This window comes from Phocoena phocoena, chromosome 2 (genome assembly GCF_963924675.1).
Source record: "Phocoena phocoena chromosome 2, mPhoPho1.1, whole genome shotgun sequence".
Classification (NCBI taxonomy): Eukaryota; Metazoa; Chordata; class Mammalia; order Artiodactyla; family Phocoenidae; genus Phocoena; species Phocoena phocoena.
In genome coordinates this window covers 64,355,486-64,368,594 of record NC_089220.1, presented here as the reverse complement: position 1 = coordinate 64,368,594, position 13,109 = coordinate 64,355,486, and the positions used below count along the sequence as shown (strand labels likewise).

Genomic DNA, 13,109 nt, shown 5'->3' with positions numbered 1-13,109 from the left:
CCTTAGGAGGCCAGAGCATACATAGCACCCTCACCCTCTTCCTCTTCTTTCTTCTCCTCCTCTTCCACCATGAGCCACAGGCCCTCAAAGGTCTAGCTCCACCTACCCCTGTGATTTCACTTCCACCCAACTTTCCTCCTACTGATTATGCTCCAGATTCACTGACCTTCTTTCTGTCCCTTGAACACACCCTACTTGCTCTCACTTGAGGGCTTCTGCTCAAGCTGGAAAGCTCTCGCTCCAGATCTTGGCATGGAGGATTCCCTCTCTTCATTCAAGTCTGAGCTCAAATGCCATCTTCTCAAAGATGCTTTCCACAACCGCCACATTAAATCCTTCCCAGTAGTTCATCCTCAATCACAGCATCCTATTTTATTTTCTTTATAACACTCAATTTCTGGAATGACCTTATGGATCTAAGTCCTGTCTCTTCCCACTAGTGACAAAAACCTTGTCTGTCATATTTCTTGCTTCTCACTCAGCACCTAGAACAGTACCTGGTACAGAGTAGTGGCAGTAAATAAATACCTGATGTAGTTAATCATTATCAGTGTATAGAGTATGTACGCACAGTTATTCTAGGTATAGGTATTCTGTGTGTGTGTGTGTGTGTGTGTGTGTGTGACAGAGAGAGAGAGAGAGAGAGAGAGATGAGAGATGGAGACAGAAAGAGACAGAAGCAGAAAGAGAGAATGTAAATGAGTTGAGGAAGAGAATAAGCACCAAGTCACATGCGTCAGTTTAAACCCAACTTTGCCACTTGAACCATGTGATTGTAGGTAAAATAACTAGGCTTTCTATGCTGTTTCTTGTCTGTCATTGAAGGGTGATAGGGATCTCTCTAGTATTAGGAGAATTCAATGAAATGCTCCAAGTCAAGCACTTAACATAATGCTGGATATAACATACTAAGCTCTTAATAACTATTAACATGTATTTCCTGTCAAACAAAATTATTATCCCTTGGTACATAATGTAATACCCCACCCATCCTTAGCAAGCTATCATGACTACAGCAGCATAATCTTTAAAAAAAACAAAACCATATTCTAGGATATCCAGTTATAATAATGAAGAGTCACCAGGGCCCTGACATTTACCAAAGTTGAAGGTCATATCTAGTCTAATGTTAAAAATTCTTCAGAGGGGGAGGAGATCAAGATGGCGGGGCAGAAGGACGTGTAGCTCACCTCCCCGCACAAACACATCAAAAATACATGTACATGTGGAAAAATTCTCACAGAATACCAACTGAAAGCTGGCAGGAGATCTCTTATACAACTAAAACTATAAGAAAGATCCCCACGTAACCAGGTAGGGCAAAAAGGAATTTGGACAGGACGTGCACCCCTGGGAAGGCACTGTGAAAAAGGAAAGTTTCCCTCACCCTGGGAACCTCCTTCGCAGTGGCTGGGTGCTGAAACTCAGGCTTCAACAGACAGATCCAGGGAGAGGACTCAGTTTGGCTGCATGAAGACAGCCGAAAGGCCTGGAGTGTGGTCCAGGCCAACAGAGTGGGTGTGTGCAGGATGGACCTGAGTCCGCCACAGGAACCTCATTATCAGCATACTCGTGGTGCGGTGCAGCTTTGGCTTCAGCGGACTTCGGGAGCTCGCCCTCACGGGAGGCAGGGTTGATGTCTGAGCTGATTGTCAATGCTCCCACAGTGGGGATAGGTCCAGGGGCTACACTAGCAGCAGCAGACTGTGAGTGCGCAAACCAGGTGGCAGGAGGTGTCACAGAGTTGCATGTCCCAGTGACAGCCCCTGGGGAGAAACACATAGTGGCTCCTTTCCCAGCAGGAGCACTCCAGTCCTGTCTATCTCACACCACAGTACACCTCACCCCAAACTGGATCCGGGGGTTTCTACTCCAAGAACTGGGGAGCAGAGCCTGCCCCACAGAGCAAAGAGGAGGCCCTGCCCAACATCCAGTGCAGACTCCAGTCACCACAACACCAAACACACCCCTATCAAGGGGACAACAGACACACACTGAGGAAAACGGTGGCAGGCATCTATACCAAAAATAGCCCTTGCACAAAAAATACTGGACTCACACAGTTCACACAGGGATGTTCCCACATAAAAACAGCCCTTCAAGACCACTGTAGGTAACTGTTCCTCCTAAATTCATAGAGTCAGAGAAATTTAAGTAAAATGAAACAGAGGAATTACTCCCAACTAAAAGAACAAGAGAAATCCCTTGAAAGAACAATGAAACAGATCTCTCTAGTCTACCAGACCCTGAGTTCAAAAAAGAGGTAGTAAAAATGCTAAAGGAATTAACGGAGACTGTCAAAAGAAATGCAGCTCACTGTAACAGGAACTAGAACCTATAAAGAGGAACCATTCAAAATTAGACAACTCAATTTCTGAGATAAAAACTGAGCTAAAGGCAATGAATAACAGCCTAAATAATGCAGAACAAATAAGTGATCTGGAAGATAGAATAATGGAAATCACCCCATCAGAACAGCAGACAGAAAGACAAGTGAAAAGAAAGAAAAGAAAGCAACATATGAGATCTATGGGATAACATAAAGCATGCCAACCTATGCACAATACGGGCTCCAGAAGAAGAAGAAAGAGAAAAGGAATCAAAGGTGTATTTGAAGAAATTATGGCTGAAAACCTCCCTGATCTAAAAAAGGAGACAGATATCCAAGTACAGGAAGCACAGAGGCTCCCAAATAAAAGGAGCCCAAAGAGACCCACACCAAGATGTATCATAATTAAAATGGCAAAAATTAAAGATAAAGAGAGGATTCTAAAGGCAGCAAGAGAAAAACAAAGAGTCAGTTACAAGGGAACCCCCATAAGGCTATCAGCTGATTTCTCTACAGAACCTTTTTCAGGCCAGAAGGGAGGAGCAAAATATATTCAAAGTGCTGAAAGGGAAAAACCTGAAACCAAGGATACTCTACCCAGCAAGACTATCACTTAGAATAGGAGAGAGAAAGAATTCCTCAGAGAAGCAAAAACTAAAAGAATATAGCAATACTAAAACTGAAAGAAATAGTGAAAGTTCTTCTCTAAATAGAAAAGAAGCAAGATTCTATAGGAAAGGGAAAATCACAATACAAAAGGCAAATATTTAAAAGGACTGAAGATCACTTAAACAAGCTAGTACATAGACTTTAAAAAAAAAATCAAAAAAAATTCTGAAAGCATTATAACTACAACGAACAGCAAAAGTATAAACATGAAGATGTAAAATAGGACATCAAGATCACAAAACATAGGTGAGGGGAATAAGAAAATGTAGATCTTTTAGAATGTGTTGGGAACTTCCCTGGTGGTGCAGTGGTTAAGAATTCACCTGCCAATGCAGGGGACACGGGTTCGATCCCTGGTCCGGGAAGATCTCACATGCCACGGATCAACTAAACCTGTGCACCACAAATACTGAAGCCTGAGCGCTCTAGGGCCTGCATGTCGCAACTACTGAGCCCACATGCTGCAACTACTGAAGCCTGCGTGTTCTAGGGCCTGTGTGCCGCAACTCCTGAGCCAGGATGCTGCAACTACTGTAGCTCACACACCAAAAGCCTGTGCTCCACAACAAGAGAAGCCACTGAAATGAGAAGCCCACACATCAGTACGATGAGTAGCCTCCACTCACCACAACTAGAGAAAGCCCACGCACAGCAATAAAGACCCAACACAGCCAAAAAAAAAAGAATGTGTTTGAACTTATATGACTATCAGTCTAAAGCAAGTAGATATAGTTATGGGTTAACATACTTGAAAACCAGGCTAATCACAAATCAAAAATATATAAAAGATTCACAAAAACCAAAAAGAAAGAAACTCAAGCACAATTTTAAAAAAACCCCATCAACCTACAAAATGGAAAAGCAAAAAAAAAAAAGAAATACAAAATCAAATGGAAAACAAGGTTTAAAATGGCAGTAAATACATACTTATCATAATTACTTTAAATGTCAATGGAATAATGCTCCAATCAAAAGACACAGAATGGCAGACTGGATAATAAAACAAGACCTACCTAATTAAAATTCAGGAGAGGAAAAAAATATTCAGCAAACAATTCAGGCGAGTATCTCAAAACATTACTCTGCCTCACCACCATAAGTCATGCTGCCTCAGGCTCCCTGGTGCTATCATATTAAAATTTTCTAAGAACTAGTGGGAAAGAGTTTTAGCAAGATACCCAAGACAGTCTGACTTAAAGTGCGAATCCTTTGTGCCTACACGGACACACAGACATACACACAGAAAATTTTGGAACAATATTTGTGTTTGCATATGTGTAAAATTTTTGAAGATCTATTTCATAGCTTTTTGGAAATATTTCCCAAAGTAAGGGCAATATCACATTGGTTTTAAAATACAGTCCATCAGAAGAAAGTGTATGCTGTTACTTTAAATCTCATTCCAGAAGGTTAGTTGCGCTGTTCAGGAATTATACCTCAGTCAATTGCTGTCAGCTAAACATTTCATCAAAAAATTCTCTATTCCAGTGTTGTATGAAAGGAGACAAGGTTAGCACTCCCCTTGACAACAATGGAAGAGGCCCTTGGGCCTGACAACATGCATATGGTTAAGGCATTTCCACCTACTTAGTGGCATCTAACCATTGTTTTTTATCCAAATTGGAAGGGAAGAGGTAAAACTGTCACTATTCGCAGATGACATGATACTATATATAGAAAACCCTAAGGACTTCACACAAAAACTACTAGATCTAATAAATGAATTCAGCAAAGTAGCAGGATACAAGATTAACATTCAGAAATCAGTGCATTTATTTACACTAACAATGAAATATCAGAAAAAGAATGTAAAAAAAATACCTTTTAAAATTGCACTAAGAAAATAAAATACCTAGGAATAAACCTTTCCAAGGAGGTGAAAGACTTATTTGCTGAGAACTATAAAAACATTAATAAATTAAAGAGGATTTAAAGAAATGGAAAGATATCGCATGTTCTTGGGTTGGAAAAGTTAACATTGTTAAAATGGCAATACTGCCCAAAGCAATCTACAGATTTAATACCACCCCTATCAAATTATCCATGACATTTTTCACAGAACTAGAACAAATAATCCTAAAATTTATATAGAACCATAAAAAACCCAGAATTGCCAAAGCAATCCCAAGGGGGGGGAAAAAAAGCAGGAGGCATAAATCTCCCGGACTTCAGACAATACTACAAAGCTACAGTAATCAAAACAGTGTGGTATTGGTACAAAAACAGACATACAGATAAGTGGAACAGAACAGAGAGCCCAGAAACAAACCCACACACCTCCAGTCAATTATTCTTTGAAAAAGGAGGCAAGAATATAAAATGGGAAAAAAGTCTCTTCAGCAGGTGGTGCTGGGAAAGTTGGACAGCTGCATGTAAATCAATGAAGTTAGAACACACCCTCACACTATGCACAAAAATAAAAGGCTTAAAGACTTAGATATAAGAACTGACACTATAAAACTCCCAGAAGAGAGAATAGGCGAAACATTCTCTGACATAAATTGTACCAATGTTTTCTTAGGTCAGTCTCCCAAGGCAATAGAAATAAAAACAGAAATAAACAAATGGGACCTAATCAAACTTACAAGCTTTTGCACAGCAAAGGAAACCATAAAACAACCAAAAAGACAACCTACGGAATGGGAGAAAATATTTGTAAATGATGTGTCCAACAAGGACTTAATCTCCAAAATAAACAAACAGCTCACGCAGCTCAACAATAACAACAAAAACAAATCCAATCAAAAAAAATGGGCAGAAGACCTTAATAGACATTTCTCCAAAGCAGACATACAGATGGCCAGTAGACACATGAAAAGATGCTCAACATCACTAATTACTAGAGAAATGCAACTCAAAACTACAATGAGGTACCACTTCACACAGGTCAGAATGGCCATCATTTAAAAGTCTACAAATAACAAATGCTAGAGAAGGTGTGGAGAAAAAGGAATCCTCCTACACTGTTGGTGGGAATGTAAGTTGGTACAGCCACTATGGAAAACAGTATGGAGCTTCCTCAGAAAACTAAAAATAGAGGTACCATATTATCCAACAATCCCATTTCTGGACATATACCTGCACAAAACTATAATTCAAAAAGATACATGCACCCCAGTGTTCATAACAGCACTATTCACAATAGCCAAGACATGGAAACAACCTAAATGTCCATCGACAGATGAATGGATAAAGAAGACGTGGTACATATATACAATGGCTTACTACTCAGCCATAAGAGAGAATGAAATAATGCCATTTGCAGCAACATGGATGCAACTACAGATTATCATATTAAGTGAAGTAAGTCAGAAGGAGAAAGACAAATACCATATGATATCACTTATATGTGGAATCTAAAATATGCCACAAATGAACTGATCTACAAAACAGAAACAGACTCACAGACATAGAGAACAGACTTGTGGTTGCCAAGGGGGAGGGAGAGGGATGGACTGGGAGTTTGGGGTTAGTAGATGCAAACTATTACAGTTAGAATAGATAAACAACAAGGTCTTACTATATAGCACAAGGAACTGTATCCAGTCTCCTGGGATAAAGCATAATGGAAAAGAGTATTAAAGAAAGAATGCTGCTTCCATGTCTTGGCTATTGTAAACAGCACCGCAATGAACACTGGGGTGCATGTATCCTTTCGGACCATGTTTTTCTCCGGGTATATGCCCAGGAGTGGGATTGCAGTATCATATGGTAGCTCTATTTTTAGCTTCTTAAGGAACCTCCATACTGTTTTCCATAGTGGTTGCACCAATTTACATTCCCACCAACAATACAGGAGGGTTCCCTTCTCTCCACACCCTCTACAGCATTTATTGTTTGTGGATTTTTTGATGATAGCCATTCTGACAGTTGTGAGGTGATATCTCACTGTAGTTTTGATTTGCATTTCTCTAATAATTAGCGATGTTGAACATCTTTTCATGTGCCTCTTGGCCGTCTGTATGTCTTCTTTGGAGAAATGTCTGTTTAGGTCATGGAAGCAACCTAAATGTCCAACGACAGAAGAATGGATAAAGAAGATGTGGTACATATATACAATGGAATATTACTCATCCATTAAAAAGAATAAAATAATGCCATTTGCAGCAACATGGATGGATCTAGAGATTGTCATACTGAGTGAAGTCAGACAGAGAAAGAGAAATAACACTTATGTGCAGAATCTTAAAAAAAATGAAACAAATGAACTTATTTACAAAACAGAAACAGACTCACAGACGTAGAGAATGAACTTATGGTTACGGGGGGATGGGTGAGGGGTAGGATAGTTAGGGAGTTTGGGATTGACATGTACACACTGATATATATATATATATATATATTTTTTTTTTTTTTTTTTTTTGCAGTACACAGGCCTCTCACTGTTGTGGCCCCTGCCGTTGCAGAGCACAGGCTCCAGACGCACAGGCTCAGCGGCCATGGCTCACAGGCCTAGCCATTCCATGGCATGTGGGATCTTCCCGGACCAGGGCACAAACCCGTGTCTCCTGCATCGGCAGGTGGACTCTCAACCACTGCGCCACCAGGGAAGCCCCACACTGCTATATTTAAAATGGATAACTAGGGGACTTCCAAGTGGTGCTGTGGTTAAGGATCCGCCTGCCATTGCAGGGGACATGGGTTCAAGCCCTGGTCCAAGAAGATCATACACGCTGTGGAGCAACTAAGCCTGTGCGCCACAACTACTGAGCCCACGTGCCACAACTAGTGAAGCCCGCACGCATAGAGCCCGTGCTCCCCAACAAAAGAAGCCACTGCAATGAGAAGCCCGCGCACTGCAAAGAGCAGCCCCCACTCACCGCAACTAGAGAAAGCCCACGCGCAGCAATGAAGACCCAACGCAACCAAAAATAATTAGTTAATTTAAAAAATGATATTAAAAAATAAATAAATAAATGGATAACCAACAAGGACCTAGTGTACAGCACAGGGAATTCTGCTCAATATTATGTAACAACCTAAATGGGAAAAGCATTTGAAAAAGAATAGATACATGTATATGTATAACTGAATCACTTTGCTGTACACCTGAAACTAACACAACATTATTAATCAACTATACTCCAATATAAAATAAAGAGCTTAAAAAAAGAACGTATATGTGTATAACTGAGTCACTTTGCTGTGCAGAAATTAGTACAACATTGTAAATCAACTGTACTTCAATAAAAATAATAAAAAAGTCTCTATTCCAGAAGTAGCTACCACAAGCTCTTTAGTTATCTCTTTCGCATCAATTTCAGACATTTTGCTAAGATAATGGATGTTCAAATTGTGTTTTCGTTAGTAAAAGTAATCGTATCCAATATATGTGCAGTAGCTAAACTATTTTAGAGATATTTCCACCCCTAAAATGAATAGGGTTTAAGAATTTGGAACTATGCTGTCCAATACAGTAGCCACAAGACACATGAGCTATTTAGCATATGAAATATTGCTAGTTCAACATGTTAAAATGATAATATTTTGGATAAACCAGGTCATGTATTATTCAAATTATACTGTTTTTTCGTTTTTAAATATGGCTCACATTATACGTTGCCACCGAACATCACTGGTCTAAAGACCCTTTAACTGTGCTGATGATGGTGCTCTGGGTTTGATCCTTAAATGGTCTTCGGTCTTGTCACTGATTCCATAGATTCCATGCTTCCACCATAACTGACAGGGTTAGCTGAATCCTGTCACTGGAATAGTGACTCAGGCATCGTGCATTATGGTAGGCATGGGATGCATAGGACAGACATCAAAATAATCAAACTATTGACCTTCATAGAATTCACAGAAAAGGTGTTTTGTGTCATGACCATATGACAAAATTTGTTCTGAAAGCTTGCTGTCATTATAACCTGGTAGTAAAGTTGCAAAGAAATAGCTAAACCTCACCTACTCTAGAATACTGCCTTTTTCATATTATCTTATTTTCTCTTACTGAGTTATAGTTGTTTTACAATATTATACAATTTTACATATTATATGTACGACTTAGTGATTCACAATTTTTAAAGGTTATACTCCATTTATAGTTATAATGGTTATATTTCCTGTACTGTACAATCTATCCTTGTAGTTTATTTATTTTACACATAATAATTTGTACCTCTTAGTCCCCTATCCTTATATTGCCCCTCCCACCTCCCCTCTCCCCACTGGTAACCATTAGTTTCTTCTCTATATCTGTGAGTCTGATTCTTTTTTGTTATATTCGCTAGTTTTATTTTTTAGATTCCACATGTAAGTGATATCATACAGTATTCGTCTTACTCTATCTGACTTATTTCACTTAGCATAATGCCCTCCAAGTCCAGCCTTGTTGTTGCAAATGGAAAATTTTCATTCTTTTTTATGTATGGGTGGGTCATATTCCATTGTATATGTATACACCACAACTTCTTTATCCATTCATCTGTTGATGCACACTTCGGTTGCTTCCATATTTTGGCTATTGTAAATAATGCTGCTATGAACATTGAGGTACATGTATCTTTTTGTTTTTTTCTGTTTTTTTTGTTTTGTTTTTATTTTATTTATTTATTTTTGGCTGTGTTGGGTCTTCATTGCTGTGCGTGGGCCTTTCTCTAGTTGCAGCGAGCAGGGGCTACTCTTTGTTGCGGTGCGCAGGCTTCTCATTGAGATGGCTTCTCTTGTTGCAGACCACAGGCTCTAGGCACGCAGGCTTCAGTAGTTGTGGCTTGCAGTCTCAGTAGTTGTGGCTCGCGGGCTCTAGAGCACAGGCTCAGTAGTTGTGGCGCATGGGCTTAGTTGCTCCATGGCATGTGGGAGAACCCATGTCCCCTGCATTGGCAGGCAGATTCTTAACCACTGCACCACCAGGGAAGCCCACATGTATCTTTTTGAATTAGTGTTTTCATTTTCTTTGGATACATACCCAGGAGTAGACTTGCTGGATTATATGGTAGTTCTATTTTTAGTTTTTTTGAGGAAACGTTTTACTGTTTTCCACAGTGGCTGCACAATTTACATTTCCACCAATAGTGTAGAAGCGTTCTCTTTTCTCCACATCCTCACCAACATTTGTTCTTTTTGATGATAGCCATTCTGACAGGTGTGAGGTGGTATCTCATTTTGATTTTGAGTTTGCAGTTCTCTGATAATTAATGACGTTGAGCATTTTTTCATGTGCCTGTTGGCCATCTGTATTTCTTCTTTGGGAAAATGTCTATTTCGTCTTCTGCCCATTTTTTAATCAGCTTCTATGGTTTTTTTTGATGTTGAGTTGTATGAGCTGTTTATATATGTTGTATATTAACCAAGAAAGAGGAAGATGTAGAATCCAGGAAGCAAGGGATGCAGCTCAAGGAAGAAGCGCTGGGAACGCCAGGTTAGTGGTGAAAGGAGATCTGCTCATCCAAGGATGACCACTGTACTGCTGGCCTGTCCAGATGGGAGCCCATGGACAATTACTTTTGGGAGGTCTGTCTCCAAGAAAAAAAGTGATTACTTAAATATCTTCAGACACATTGAGAGGAGATTTATCCTTCTGTTGGAGTGTTTAGAGGCTCATAGAAAATTAAAAGTAACAATTATTAACTCAAGGGAAAACAAAGTTATACAAGCATGAAAACGCAATCAGAGAATACTGCATGGCTTGGCTCGATTAACATTTCCATAGGCTTAATAATAATTGATCCTTGGACTAATCAAAAGGCATGATATAAATTTGCTGAGAGGACGGGTAGAGGGTAAGTATGGGGTATAATAGTAACGACTGGGGGAGTGGGAGCATTATATAAAATCATTTTAAAAGTGGGAAGCCAATAATATTCCAAACTTAAATCAAGTAGGAAATAGCAGTATAAACATGCCATCTAGAAATATGGGAGTAAATAGCCAAAGAAACAGCTTTAAAGTAAAAAAATAATTACCTTTTGTAAGTATGAATGTACTTTTTTTTAGAGACTATCTGACTAAATCTATGTCAATATAATCAATTAAATATAATTCTATTAAAAAAAACTTTAAAGGGAAACTGAGCAAGCAGTATCTAGCTAGGAGAAAGGAAGACAGTTCTGCTCAGTCCTGTTATGTTTAAAGTAAAATGCTTGACCACAGAGCTTCCCATCCAGTGGGAGAGATGGGCCCCAGCTTGGAATGGATGGTGCCTGTGAAAAATCAGAGAGGTCAATTTTTTTTTCAGCTGTAAACAAGAATTTGGATTTTACTTTATTTTTAAATTTTAAATTTTGGGGGCTGTGTTGGGTCTTCGTTGCTGCGCTCGGGATTTCTCTAGTTGTGATGAGCAGGCGCTACTCTTCGTTGCAGTCTGCGAGCTTCTCACTGTGGTGGCTTCTCTTGTGGAGCACGGGCTCTAGGCGTGCGGGCTTCAGTAGTGTGGCTCGCCGGCTCTAGAGCACAGGCTCAGTAGTTGTGGCGCACGGGCTTAGTTGCTCCACGGCATGTGGGATCCTCCCAGACCAGGGCTCAAACCCGTGTCGCCTGCATTGGCAGGCGGATTCTTAACCACTGTGCCACCAGGGAAACCCCAGAATTTGGATTTTAGAAGGCTGGTAGGAGAGAAGGAAAAAGAAAGCAATTCTGGAGAGAAAGAAGAGCATGAAAGAAGGAATGGCTTGGCAATGAGCATGGCAAGTGGCCAGGCCCTAAGGACTTCAGCCTGGCTAGAAGAGTGTTGAGCTGTGGAGTAACATTAGGAAGTGGGGGGCTGGTGGGGAGTGGAGCCAGATTCCAGTCTAAAGAATTTGCCAACACCAGGTCTCTCAGCCAACGCCTCATCTGTGGCTCCTGGATGCCGGTATCTCAGAGCCATGCACGGACCAGAAACTTAATCACTAAGCCTCTGAAATTAGATTACTGCAGACACCTGACCTCATCTTCCCTCATCCTTAAGTTTTTCATCGTCTCCTTACCCCCAACGTGAGGGATTAATTATGACTATCAAAATTCCAGCAGGATGAATTCTCAGCCTTCACACGTCTCCCACATCCAAGTCAGGGCCCCCATAGGGAAGGAGTAGACTTGGAATGGGGCTATCTGGGTAGAGAGGCTTAATAACTTTGAGCCCCCAATTTCCCAGAATCCTTTGGCCTGTAAAAGCAGCTCATTTCCTTTATTAGAGGATAACAATTACCCCTCGTTTGAAGATAATGCAGGATCTTCTGCGGCGGCAGGTACCTTATAGGACAATGTTTGCCCTCCTCAGGACCTGCCCCATCCTGGACCAAGATTGGGGTCAAGTGTGAGCATGGCCCAACGGGAGAAGTCCAGGCCTGCCGAGGGATTATACACTGAGGGAGCTGCAGGAGCTAACAAAGATATACCAACAGCAAGGGGTAGAATTTGCCTGGACACGGATCTTGAAGGTCTTGAATCAAGGGGAGTAGAAAATAAAGCTGGATAATCACCAGTATGGGGGGACTCTTCCATGACACAAGACTTAACACCCTGATAAGGCCCCAGGGCTTTTCCTAATTCCCTGTTAGGATAGCTCTTAGAAGCCTGACCCACTTAAATGAAGAAGAGCTACAAGAGCTACTGTGGCAGAGTATGGACGGAGGATTACCAGGCTCGGAGGAATGGCCAAGCTGGAATGGATTTATTATCATCCATATACGAGAAAACCCGCTATATTCCTTGGGAGAGCCCAGAGGTCATTCTGGTTATCGCGACAATATGAAGTATGCTGGGGAGGGCGTGTCACTGGCATCATTAAGAAGCTTCTTAATTGCTGTCCTCTGTAAACTGTCCTCTATAGGTAGAAGGTGCTGCTTCAATACTGGACTCCTTACAAGCTATGGGGATCATAGAAGCCCAAAATAGCAGAGGCCTGAGAGCAGCACTTACTTGCCAGAAGCTAGGTGGTCACGATTACCACCGTGGGCAGCAAAGTCAGAATGGTAGCCAGTGGTAGCTGACCTCCAGGGTGCTACAGGACATGATGTTCACAGAAGCAAGATATATAAACAGCCAAGAGATTATTGCTTAATAATATTCAGCAATACCAAGAATGTATGAGCAGAAGGCTGAGATCAGCTGTCCCAGTAGAAAGTCATGATCCTTTGCTCCATTTCCAAACCCAAGTCAGTTCTCAGATCCAGAATCCAATGATTGA

General features: G+C 40.8%; 1 non-coding gene across 1 annotated transcript; it reads left to right on the top strand.

Moving 5' to 3' along the window:
* The first annotated feature begins 4,485 nt into the window (after positions 1–4,485).
* LOC136119735 (U6atac minor spliceosomal RNA) lies at positions 4,486–4,611 on the top strand. The gene has a single exon (XR_010655696.1). It is a non-coding gene; the product is annotated as a U6atac minor spliceosomal RNA (small nuclear RNA).
* Positions 4,612–13,109: the final 8,498 nt, after the last annotated feature.